The sequence below is a fragment of the Malus sylvestris genome, chromosome 6, assembly GCF_916048215.2.
Source record: "Malus sylvestris chromosome 6, drMalSylv7.2, whole genome shotgun sequence".
Lineage (NCBI taxonomy): Eukaryota > Viridiplantae > Streptophyta > Magnoliopsida > Rosales > Rosaceae > Malus > Malus sylvestris.
The window spans coordinates 8729930-8743771 of NC_062265.1; positions in this window are offsets into that span (position 1 = coordinate 8729930).

Sequence of the window (13842 nt, forward strand, 5' to 3'; positions counted from 1 at the left end):
GTTCGCTTCTTGTCAAAGACAAATTTAAACCACATTATTGCTGGCCCATTGTGAGGCTAAGTCTACTCCCTTCCCCAAACTGTAGATGATATCATTTGTTCAAAAGCATTTTTGATGGTACATTGTAAATAAATAAAAAGGCCACACAGATACATTGGAAATAATAAATAAATTAAAATAGAATAGTAGACTACTCTTAAGTAATAGATAGAGAAAATTACTTGTAACGCCAAGACACAAAGCAAAAGCATAAGTTGTTCCATCCTCACAACTCCATCTTTATAACTTCATAAACTCTTGCAAATGTGGATTATACGTTAGGCCATATAAGGGTACTAAGCTTATCACGTTATCAAATTTAATGAATTATCATGGGAAAACTAATGAAAAGGGTTTGAAACTTTGAAAGTTAACCAAAAACAATGTAATAACTTTATTTAATGGTTAGGATAAAACCCAATACTAAACCAGTCCAATTAAAATGGCCTAAACATTGAGTTTCCAAATTTACCCCAAACAACAAGCCTTTTTGTCCGTTTAATATCTCTGTTCAGATATGCATCTCTCTGCTATTCTCTGTCTCCTCAATTCCTTCCTGAAACCTTCCATTTAAACACAAGAAAATTGAAATCCCACAAGCCCTCCCCCTCCTTGCACCGGCAAAAGAGGTTTTTCAAATTAAGAACAAATTGTCTCATGCAAATTTTTGTCATCTTTTTTTAGCTCAGAATCTCTTCCCAAATTTTCACTAAACAATATTCTCGCTTTTCATCTTCTAACAACTCAGATCCTCTCCCCACCTTGAATTCCAATCGATGGAATAAACTTGAGCCTTGCCGCTTATATTTCTATAGTGAGCTTTTGCCGCCCTTTACCTTTGCAATGATCCTTGTATCAGCATATCTAACCGAATCTAGTAGGTGAAGATCTACTCTTCATAATCCCCTTTTTTATTTTGTTACTTGTGTGTTTTGGATAAGTTGGATCTTCATCTGATCTTGAAAATGGGGAAGATAAGTCGCTATTTTCACTGGTAGTGAATGAGTTTAGGTGCTTTGGGCCTGATAGAGATGGAATAGCGTTTGCGTTGGGATGTGTGAGTAGCCTTTCCTCTTGTTTGTGTTGTCTCTCAAATTTGGGGTGGACTAGTTGCTAGTTGGTTCCCTTTGTGATACTAGTATAATTGTTCTTAATTTTATATTTGGACCATCATTTTTTGAAATGATATTATTTTGCTACTTTTGTAATTTTGGTGCGAAATGTATAAGCACACAAATTAAACCCTATTTTTATCAATTGTAGCAAAGTATGTAAGTAGGGATCGTTCTAAACCGGGGATTAGGAGGGATTGCTAAACACTTGAAAACTGACTTAAAAATGTAAAAACAAAGTTTAAAACACTAAACTAGACTCAAAGAATGCAAAACTAAAATTTAAAACACTAAAACAAACCAAAAGACTCAAAACAGCAACCAAACACTCAAAACTGCCTCAAAAACACTTTCTGGACAGTTTTGAACACAAACACAAATTTGGACGAAATTGGGTTACAACTTGAATCAAAACACTTAAAAACACAAACTAAATGGATTTCTAACTAATCTAACACTTTAAAATAAAGGGGGATTTGGTTTTGACGAAATTGAAAACAAGACAAAACGTTGTAATTAAAATAGATTGTAAAACGAATTGGGAGTTTAAATGGATGATGGATTAGTTAGAGGCTCTTTCTCCACACATGACACGTATGCAAACGACTCGATTTCCAGTTATACCTTCATAGAATTATGAACAACATTGCCCCAAATTAACCGTGACATCACTAGCTAACTCTCAGATTTTCCTTGTATTATTAGATTGGATGGCATCATTCGACAACCCAAAGCATTCTTCAAAGGTCCCCTACATGACATCATAATAGAGATACGATCAAAGATCATTACGTTCAATGAAAACCATAAGCAATGACAAAGCACTTGCAACTATGACATCATGTCACTCATGCTAGGAATTGAACTTAACGCGATTGTGACTAGCAACCTTCATTACATATGAATATAAGTTTGTAACGATTATGTGAAACATCCTTATACTCTAGCATCAGATTTATGCATGCCAATTAAGTGTCGACCCCTAATTAACAAACACAAATAAGTTATTAATCAAATAGTTAAACCAATTGCATTCACGATTCAAGAATTCATAACTGGATTTTATCAAATCAAATTGCACACATAGTCATGGCTTTGAAATCACCCCTAACCTATAGGGGTTTAGCCACTCATGTTCATAGCAAAACGAAAAGAAAAGAAATTACACATTGAAATCATAAAACGAATTACACCTAGAATGCACCAACAATGAAGCTTGGACATCCAAGGGTCCTTCCTTCTTCCTTCTTGCTGCGGCACACAAGTGGGTGAGTGTATGGATTGTGTTTAGGGTCAGAAGTTATGGAGATTGGTGAAGGATGGGCACGGCAAAGGGAGGTTGGATGGTTTCTGCGTGAATGGGAGTGAATCAATCCTCCTTGTGGCTGAAACAAGGAAGTTTATTTAAAGGGATTCAGGAAATAAAACCCTAGGTTAATTAGGTAAACAAAAATTAAGTCTAAAGCTTCTAGAATTAGGAAATCAAATCAGAAATTTAAAGGAAATAGGCTAAAAGGTGCGGCAAGGTGTTAAAATAGATTAGGAATGTGTTTAAATGCAAGGAATCAGGAAACAACCCTCTCCCTTGCACGGCAAGGAAGAGGAATGGGCAAGGTGTGTGCGACAAGGACTTTAGGAAGGTCTAAGTGTCCTAAAACTGATGGGAGAAGGGCTTCCTTGCACGGCAAGGGGATGGAAGATTGGGAAAGGTGCGGCAAAGGTCCCTAAGGGTTCTAGGGCCTTTGTTTTGTGTCCTCAAGTGCATATGAAGTCTTCAAAGTGGCTGGAACATAAGGACTTTTAGAATTAGGAAAGATCAAACCAAAATAGGAAACCTTGGCTTAACTTTCCTACTTGGAGTAGGAATCCTTGTGGGAGTAGGAATCCTCATGTGAGTAGGAATCCATCTTCAATTAGGAATCCTTCGTTGATTAGGAATCCTTACTTCTTCAAATCTTCAATCACGTCCATTCCTTTGGCTCCAAAAGGCTCCAAAATGCTTCAAAATGCATCCTCTTGCATACTTTGGCCATAGAATCTGAAAACACACAAAAGTGACTTTAAACACTAAAATAACTAAGGAAACACAACGTAAATGCACGAGAACAAGCCAATTAAGTCGCATAAATATGCTCCTATCAAATTTCCTATGAAGTGCAATGAAATTCTCTTTTCTTATGAACAAAAGAACAATAGTCTTGTAAAAGTAAACCAAAAGATGTGCAGCAACTTGACATATTAAGATACAAACTAGACCATCTATCTTCATCTCGTTGTTGCATGAATAATTCAAGCGATTTCAAGTTAAGATATACAGGCTTCAAATTTGGATTTATTTTTTGTTAGCACTATTATATGGTATTGAGCAAGTATTGGTAAATGAGAGATTGGTAATGCTGCTAAATGATATATGCCGCGTGGTTGTTTTAGACTATTTTCAACACATGAAATTTTTTGGAGTTTAATGGAATTTTCATAGCTTAAACTATCTTAAATATTAGATTAAATATACGGAAATTTTTAAAGAACGAGCATGCCTGCAAAAATTCGCGAGTAGAAAACCAAATATTTTTTTTGGTTTCAGTTTAAGAAATAATGATAGTACCATTGTTCAGTTTAAAGAAGTAATCAGTGTTCAGTTTAAAAAATAGTGATAGTACCCGTGTTTAGTTCTAGAAATAGTTAGTGTTTAATTTACGAAATAGTGATAGTACTAGTATTTAGTTTAAGAAATAGTTAATGCTCACTTTAAGAAATAGTGATATTATCGTGTTTAGTTATGAAAATAGTTAATGGTCAGTTTACGAAATAGTGATAGAACCAATGTTCAGTTTGAGAAATAGTGATAGTATCAGTGTTCATTTTACAAAATAGTGATAGTACCAGTATTCAGTTTAAGAAATAGTTAGTGATTACTTTAAGAAATTGTGATAGTATCATGTTTAGTTCTAGAAATAGTTTGTGGTCAGTTTACAAAATAGTGATAGTACCAATGTTCAGTTTAAGAAATAGTCAATGTTCAATTCTAGAAATAGTCAATGTTCAATTCTAGAAATAGTCTGTGTTCCGTTAAGAAATAGTGATAGTATCAGTGTTCATTTTACATAATAGTAATAGTACCAGTATTCAGTTTAAGAAATTGTTAGTGCTTACTTTAAGAAATAGTGATAGTATCGTGTTTAGTTCTAGAAATAGTTTGTGGTCAATTTACAAAATAGTGATAGTAACAGTGTTCAGTTTAAGAAATAGTCAATGTTCAATTCTAGAAATAGTCTGTGTTCAGTTTAAGAAATAGTGATAGTACCAGTGTTCAGTTAACGAAATAGTGATAGAATCAGTGTTTAGTTTAAGAAATAGTCAGTGCTCACTTTAAGAAATAGTGATAGTATCGTGTTTAGTTCTAGAAATAGTTTGTGGTTAGTTTACAAAATAGTGATAGTACGAGTGTTCAGTTTAAGAAATAATCAATGTTCAATTCTAGAAATAGTATGTGTTCAATTTAAAAAATAGTGATAGTACCAGTGTTCAGTTTACGAAATAGTGATAGAACCAGTGTTCAGTTTAAGAAAAAATCGATGCTCACTTTAAGAAATAGTGATAGTATCATGTTTAGTTCTAGAATTAGTTTGTTGTCTGTTTACAAAATAGTGATAGTATTAGTGTTCAGTTTAAGAAATAGTCGGTGTTCACTTTAAGAAATAGTGATAGTCAGTGTTCATTTTCATTAAAAGAAGATCAATTTCTCTTATTGATATGTATCAACAAGTTCATAAGGATTTTGAGTGACTGATTTTCTATGTCATACTAAAATTCAATGTTTCTTACATCACCTGTTGTTTATGATCCGACTGTGAAAAATAGTTTTCGTGTTCAGTTTCATATATAGTTTTCGTGCTCTGTTTCATAAATAGTTTTCGTGTTCAGTTTCATAAATAGTACATGTGTTCAGTTTCATAAATAGTTTTTGTGTTTAGTTTCATAAATAGTATCCATGTTCAGTTTTATAAATAGTTCTCGTGTCCAGTTTCATAAATAGTTCTTGTGCTCAGTTTCATAAATAGTCTAGTATTTGTGTTTAGCTTAAGAAATTATCAGTGTTCAGTTTTAGAAATAGTGATAGTACCCATCTTCAGTTCTATAAATAGTTAGTGTTCAGTTTCAAAAATAGTTTAGTACTTGTGTTCAGTTTCATAAATAGTCAGTTTAAGAAATAGTGTGAGACCCCATATTTTAAAAATATATGTCTAAATAAAGAGTTTTATTGAGTTTCTTTTACCTGTGCGTCAGGTGCATGGTCCATTTTGCCACTGATTTCGGGTCCAGGGCGTTTGCGACAAATATTCAATGTTCAGTTTAAAAATAGTGATGGTACCCGTGTTAGAAATAATGAGTGTTTAGTTTAAGAAACAGTCAGTTTAAAAATAGTGATGGTACTCGTGTTAGAAGTAATAAGTGTTCAGTTTAAGAAACAGTAATAGTACCAATGTTCAGTTTAAGAAATAATGATAACTCTGTGTTCAGTTCTAGAAATAATAAGTGTTCAATTTATAGTTGATAATTTTTTTACTTGTGAAAATATATATTTAGCTATTTGACTTTTTGTTTTACTTGAAAATTTGCATAAGTATCAATTTTATAGTTGTAATTTTAACGTTGTTTTGGAATTAACCAATGCAGAATGTAATACCTATATATGGTTGGAAGCTCCACACAAATTTTTAGTTATAACTTCAAAGCTGTAACAATTAAAAAATGAATAAAAAAAATAAAACAAAAATCCAATCATCCTTGTCTTCTCACTTAAAATCTGGTCATTTCCTCCAAGAGCCTCAATTCCACCACACCCACTGCACAACAGCATTTGAAGCAGAGACACTCGGCAAAGTGGCATCCTTTCTTTCAAGAGCAAGTGGGAATGTCTGTGCAAACGTAAATGAGAACAGATTGAACAAGTAGCTTGACTGCGGGAGTCCACAATATACTGAAAACTTGATCCTTCTCTCCTGCCATTTATCCTCCAGAGGGTCCCAATTTCTGTTAGATTAAATGTAGATTTATGGAGAATAATCCGAATAATGACTTTGAGGTACGATTTGAATCGTTTCCTTAAAGTGTTATTTGCCCCCACTCGAATAAGTTTGCTAAAGGGTTCTTGGCAAATCACTTCCAGGATACAACAAAGTATGGAATATTCGATTAGCAAAACCGAATTATATTCCCTTAGAAATAACTAGAAAGAAATTGTATGAATGTGATGCGTAGAGAAAAGAGAGCAAAGAAATTATATAGACAACAAATTTCTGAATGAATTGTGTATGAAACATTATACCACAACATGTATTTATAGACATCAAAGTACCCGTTCATCGAGCCATTTCATTTTAGTTGAAGACACATAACTTTTCTTAATAGTGTTGACCCAAAAGACATGTGTTCTATTTAGAATTTTCAGAAAATAAATATTGACTAATTATATCCTTTAATTCTACTCATACAATTTGAGTAAACATCATATCTTTTAACCAAAAGTTGTAATTCAACCAAAAGGTACAAGGTTGAATTAAATCCAACCTTTCAATACATGTTGCCGCATGCATGCTGCGGATGGCACCAGCACTAGGTCATATATATTTATATATTTATATATTTATATATTCATAAATATTATATATTAATATATATATATATATATATATATTAATAATAATAATAATTATTATTATTGAAATCTCTAACAATCCTTCCCAATTTCAATAATATGGTAAATGATATTACAATAATTCTCTCTTTATAATTATCACAAGCATACCGATATAATCATGCATACAATAAAGGTGTCTTTCGAATTAAACCTTTAATTAGTGTAAGTGATTCAAAGTTATAACGAATGCGATGGTGACCTAAGTTTAAACCACCTATTCTTATGTTAAAACCGGAATCACTACACACATGATTATGTCTTATTTCCTTAAAGAAATTTCTGAACTAATTAAGCACTATTATGGCCTTGTGCTTCATCCTGGTTTCATGAACATTTACAAGAGAAAACCCAACTCTTGGTAGAAGCGGCACCACTTCTTATGTTTATATAGGTGAGGTTCCTTCCCATGTCCCTGCTACTATAGACATAACTACAAATAACCTCATTAAGAGTTAAAACTCATCCTCCTAAACGTAGCAGTCTTGCACTGATCATCCTGGAATGAGCTATATAATAATTTTCAGTGCTTGCACAACCACTTAACAATAACTTGTTATTACCCATTAAACTTTTAAACTAGTGATGTTCTAGATAAAGTCGGGTTACCATTATTGGTGGCTAATTTTCAGTAAAGGGTTTTAGCCCCATTCCACTAGATGTACTAACTACCAAAGCTCTTGAAAGTGCTTTCGTTAACGGATCCGCCAAGTTATTACTTGATTTAACATAAACAATATTAATAACTCCATCAGTTATTAATTGCTTGACATATTCATGTCTCAAGCTAATATGTCTAGATTTTCCATTGTATACCTTATTGTATGCTCTAGACAAAGTAGCCTCACTATCACAGTATAAAGAAATGGATGGTATTGGTTGTGGCCACAACTCTATTTCCAATAACAAATTCCTAATCCATTCCGCTTCTTTACCTGCTGCTAATGCTATAAATTCAGATTCCATAGTTGAATGTGCTATACATGTTTGCTTCTTCGAAGCCCAAGAAATTGCTCCTCCGGCAATTGTAAAAATCCACCATATTTGCGCTATTGGTCTTATTGGCATATTCCTCACTTGCTTTTCTGTGTCTACAATCACGAATGTAATGACCTTTCTTTCCACAATGGTAACATACACCATTTGCATTCTTTTGATTGTTGTTGGAATTGGTCTTCTTAAACTTCCCTTTGTCAATTTTGACTTTGAAGTTCTTTTTATATGTGTTTCCTTCGACAATGTGAACTTTAGAGAAATCTTGATTTGCAAAATTCTTATCACGATTTCGAGTTTCCTCTTCAATTTGAATACTCTTTTGCAAATTCTCCAAACTAATATCTTCCACCATGTGTAGAAGTTTCTTTCTATAGTTATTCCATGTTTGGGGTAATTTTGCCATAATAACTCCAACTATCATAGGATCCGGAATAACTATTTTAAGTTCACGAAGCTTTGAGACCAAGACCACTAATTCATGAACTTGGTCTAGGATGAGTTTGTTATCAAACATAGTGAATTCATAATATTTGAACATTAAAAATTTATCGGTACCTCTTTTTTCCGTTGTGTACTTGTGTTCAAGTGCTTCCCAAATTTCCTTTGGAGATTGAATGTGTGCATACAGGTCATATAAACGATCAGATAATGTGCCCAAGATGTGTCCTCGACATACCAATTCATCTTCTTCACGCTTCTTTCGATCGGCAACTATATTGTCCGAGTCTTTGTCACTTGGTTCACAAATAGGCTCCAATTTCGGGTCCAACACATATATGACATTTAGAACAGTAAGCATGAAACGCATCTTGTCCTTCCATCGGGTGAAATTTGATCCATCAAATTTGTCTAACTTGTAGACATCTTGATTGATAATCTTCAAAGCCATGTTATCAGATTTGTTATCCATAACGAAAATAACACTTTAAGATTGTTAGATTAAATGTAGATTTATGGAGAATAATCCGAATAATGACTTTGAGGTACGATTTGAATCGTTTCCTTAAAGTGTTATTTGCCCCCACTCGAATGAGTTTGCTAAAGGGTTCTTGGCAAATCACTTCCAGGATACAACAAAGTATGGAATATTCGATTAGCAAAACCGAATTATATTCCCTTAGAAATAACTAGAAAGAAATTGTATGAATGTGATGCGTAGAGAAAAGAGAGCAAAGAAATTATATAGACAACAAATTTTTGAATGAATTGTGTATGAAACATTATACCACAACATGTATTTATAGACATCAAAGTACCCGTTCATCGAGCCATTTCATTTTAGTTGAAGACACACAACTCTTCTTAATAGTGTTGACCCAAAAGACATGTGTTCTATTTAGAATTTTCAGAAAATAAATATTGACTAATTATATCCTTTAATTCTACTCATACAATTTGAGTAAACATCATATTTTTTAACCAAAAGTTGTAATTCAACCAAAAGGTACAAGGTTGAATTAAATCCAACCTTTCAATACATGTTGCCGCATGCATGCTGCGGATGGCACCAGCACTAGGTCATATATATTTATATATTTATATATTCATAAATATTATATATTAATATATATATATATATATATTAATAATAATAATTATTATTATTATTGAAATCTCTAACAATTTCCATTCCCATTGGTTTACTTTGATCCTCATATGAAATCTTCCACGAGGTCCCTATGAATAGGATGCTTCATCTGAAATCCAGTTTCGAGTTGCATACATATGAATAAAGGGGAGTTAATTTCTAACGGAATGGGGTTTCCGTTGGGGGCAAGGGCTGGAAAAAAAAAGTTTATTTCGTGTTGGGCTTTTAGCTTAGCCCATTGTGTTCAATGTTTATAAGGCCTAATATAGAATAGTTGTGTCCTTATGATTAAATATGAAGCCCTTTTGGTTAAATAATAGTATAGGGTGATTTTTTGTTAAATTAAACTTAGTCCAAACCCTTTTCATTAAAACTCCCTAAAATTAATTCTGTTTATACCATATTTAGGGCCTCGTATTTAGATCTCGTACAAATACTCGGGGGACTTAAATGTAATTATGTGATAAAAGAAGGGGCAAATATGTAATAAGTGAAGAGTCCTTATTCTATAAAAGGACCCTTCACCCTCACAATTAGGGGAGGCCATTTTCAGAGGCCAACTCTCAGGCCATCACTCCCCTCTCTCACCCTCATAAGCTCTCAGAAGCTTTCACCTTCTCCCTCTTCGACATCTCATAGAAATACATAATCAGTGTGGACGTAGCCCAAACCTTAGGGTGAACCACGATACATCTTGTGTCAATTACATTTTATGTAAATTCACGGTCGGATTTACGTTGTACCAAGACCTCCGGTTTTGTGCATCAACATTTGGCGCCGTCTGTGGGAAGCGACACAAAAAAAAAATATGTCGGTTCTTTTTCATTTTTTTCACCTCTGCCGTGAATCTGCACAACCCTTCCCAGAAAAACATTCACTAAACTTCAAAACTCAAGCACAGTTTCTTCTTTGGTTGCTCTCTTTCAAATCTTATTTATTTTCTGCTGCTGTTCTATGGAGTTCTACTACTTCTACTTGAATTTGTCTTCTTCTTCATTGCTTTCTGTCTTTTAACGAGTAATTACACCAACAACAAAAGTTGATCAGACGGTAGAGCTGGTCAACACAAGGTCTCTCTCTCTCCCAGGACCTCTACCTCATCAGAATCATTCAACAGAACCTGGCAGAGCAGGAAGCACTCCAACCCTGACGACACGTAGTACAGAGAAGCCTCCGACGCGCAACATGTCGTTCCTCTCCAGGAGGCGATATGCGCAAGCATTTCTCACAGGAAGTTGGTATCAGGACCTACTAACAACAACCCGAGCCAGAACTTGATGGTTCCCACATTCGCGAACTCGATCTGGGTCGAGATGGCGGTGCTTGCCAACCGTTCGATGAAAAACGCCAGAAGAATGCCGGAGCTCTTCAGTATCCGGCTCGGCACCGTCAGGGTCACCAGATCCATCCTTGCCACCATGTTATGGAACCTCGATGACTCCCTGAAAGGCGTACAAGAACGCCTCTGGATGTATTTGTGAAAAGAATTTTGTGAAAAGAATATGGAAAGACAAACACCGTGTGTCTCCTCCTCTGGTAAATCTATCGCGCTCTCGACGATCAGTCTAAAGATCCGCCGTCGCTCATCGATCCTATCTCCTCCGTCTCTGCAATTTCTCTGATCCTGCCGTACAAGTCCTACTGCCCTCCATGCTTCCACAAGCTTCTGCTCGCCACCAAGAACCCCTTCTCCTCGGGTGTCGAATATCTGCTCATTCTTTGAGCTTCGGTGGCTCTGTCGCTTTCCCTGCTCATTGCCGATGTGGATCCGGCCTCCGCTTTCGTCACTCCGCCGAGGAAGAACAGTAAATGCAAGTAAAAACCCACAAATAAATGGTCAAATGGTTTGCAAAAATTGAACTTGAAATTGTTGAACTGTAGAAGCTTACCTCGGGAAATTGTTTCCAAGTTCCGAGCCTGTACAGAGAAAGAGAAAATGAATATTCGATCAGATTTTAGAGAGAGAGGGGGGGGGGGAGAGTGAAGTACGAGGGGAGAGAAAGTGAAAAGTGGAGGGCTCCTGCAGTCCGATGAGCTCGCCCCGGTCCCACTACGCCCTGATCACCCTGATCGTGCTCTTCCTTAGCCTCCTCTTCACCCGGGGATTGAAAGACGGGTCGACCCAACCCATGTTCACCTTCAAAGAAGCCCTCGACTTCCTCCTCCAGAATCGCCGCAAGATCTTCAAGTCGTCGCTTGGGGCGATTTTCCAGCGGGTTTTCCGGCCGGCAGAGGCGGAGAAGGAGAGGGAGAAGCTCTTTCGGAAGACTTTCGGGGAGCAGTTGACTCTCAAGGACACGATGAAGTCGGTGGGATCCCTTGTACGACATGTCGTCCTGCGCGCCTTTCTTGTTTTCGCCGGACGCAGTGGAGGTGGACAGCTACGATTTTAAGATGATGGATGGGTGCGCTGCCACGTCGTCTCAACCTGCCGTTGAGGTGAGGTCGGTGGATTGCAGAACAAAGATCATGGCCGTTGATGGTGGGATAGAAGGGGTGGTTACAATCAATCCCAAGTTGCTTTTCAGATGGACCCATATCATGGAAGCTCAGGTTCAATGTCATGGTGGACAGAGAAAGCTGATGAAAGAAGATAAGAAATTTTTTTTTAACTGACAAATTAATGTGTCGACCACCAACTCAAAAAGAAAGAGACACCATTATCAAAAAACAGGTAAAAGCAATCATCCACTAGCAATGGCATGGGCACCACCAACGGGTCCTCCACGAACTCCAACCATGCACTCACCTGTTACATATATTATCTCCACTGCAATTATCTGCTGCAACTATGCAAAGCTTGCATGTGCCCATATCCGAACAACATGCAATTATATGGCGTACAGGCAGGCAGGTGGGACCCTCTGTTTTCGATGCAAATCTACTGCAATGTCAGGTCAAAGGGTACGACTCAGGACCAGCTGTCTAAGAAAAGCAAGTGGAGTTAACCCTCCAGTTTCGCCAAGAGACAGAGACAGAGACGCAGTGGAAAGCAAAAGGAAAAGAGAAAAAGAGAAAAGCAAAAGCAAGGAATAAACACCCTACCAGAATGATGTAATTTATTTTTGCTATCTTTCAGAGACATCTGTATAAACCCAATCAGAGGGTAATATGTATAAACCCCATCAGAGGGTAAAAAAAAAAAAAAAAAAAAAAAAAACGGCAAAGCCCAAAATAAATGGGCTGGAATGTTGTGTAGAGGGCGAAGGCCCATAAGCCCTAAATAGCACCAACTAGGTCATCAAAAGTATGCCCAGTACTCCATAATTATTTGGCAACCCGCCGTTATTACCATCAACCAGGTGATCAAAGGTACGCCTAGTACTCCAAAATTATTCGGCAACCCGCCGCTATTACCACCAACCAGGTGATGAAATGTACAACCCGTACTCTCCTTCATACCACCAACCAGGTGATCAAAAGTACGCCTAGTACTCCAAATTATACATGAGCACTACTCATGTCATTCATACATAAACATTCATGAGCATCACTCATGACAATCATGCATAAACATTCATGACCATCATTCATGTCAACATTCATGAGCATAACTCATGTTAACATTCATGAGCATCACTCATGACAACATCCATGAGCATCACTCATGTCAATCAACATAAACATTCATGAGCATCACTCATGTCAATCAGCTTCAAAAGCTTCATTTACAAAAGCTCCATCTTCGAAAGCTTCATTTACAGAGCTCTAGCTTCAAAGCTTCACTTGCAAAGCTTCACCTACAAAGCTTCAGTGCAGGGTATACAAATACTACCTCCGAACAATCGCCACTTCGGCCCATACATGGATTCAATTTGAAGTCTCCAGCCAACAGACTCTATTGACCGAAGACTTGGGGGACTACATTATGTACCATATATTGAGCCTCAACTGGGCCTCATGAAAAATACTTGGGGGACTCTAGCCCATTATTGATGTATTAAGGAGCGAGCCCTTATTCTATAAAAGGGACTCCCTCACTTTCATTAAGAGATCACCCATGATTTATGTATTGAGGAGCGAGCCCTTATTCTATAAAAGGGACTCCCTCACCACCATTAGAGAGCATCGCCGCCTACTGAGCAACCGCATCGCCGCAAGCATCACTCCTAACCCATCACTTATGTATTGAGGAGCGAACCCTTATTCTATAAAAGGGACTCCCTCATCACCATTAGAGAGCATCGCCGCCTACTGAGCAACCGCCTCGCTGCGAGCATCAACTCTAACCCATCACTTATGTATTGAGGAGCGAACCCTTATTCTATAAAAGGGACTCCCTCACCACCATTAGAGAGCATCGCCGCCTACTGAGCAACCGCATCCCTACGAGCATCAACTCTAGCCCATCATTTATGTATTGAGGAGCGAGCCCTTATTCTATAAAAGGGACTCCCTCACCTTCAAAC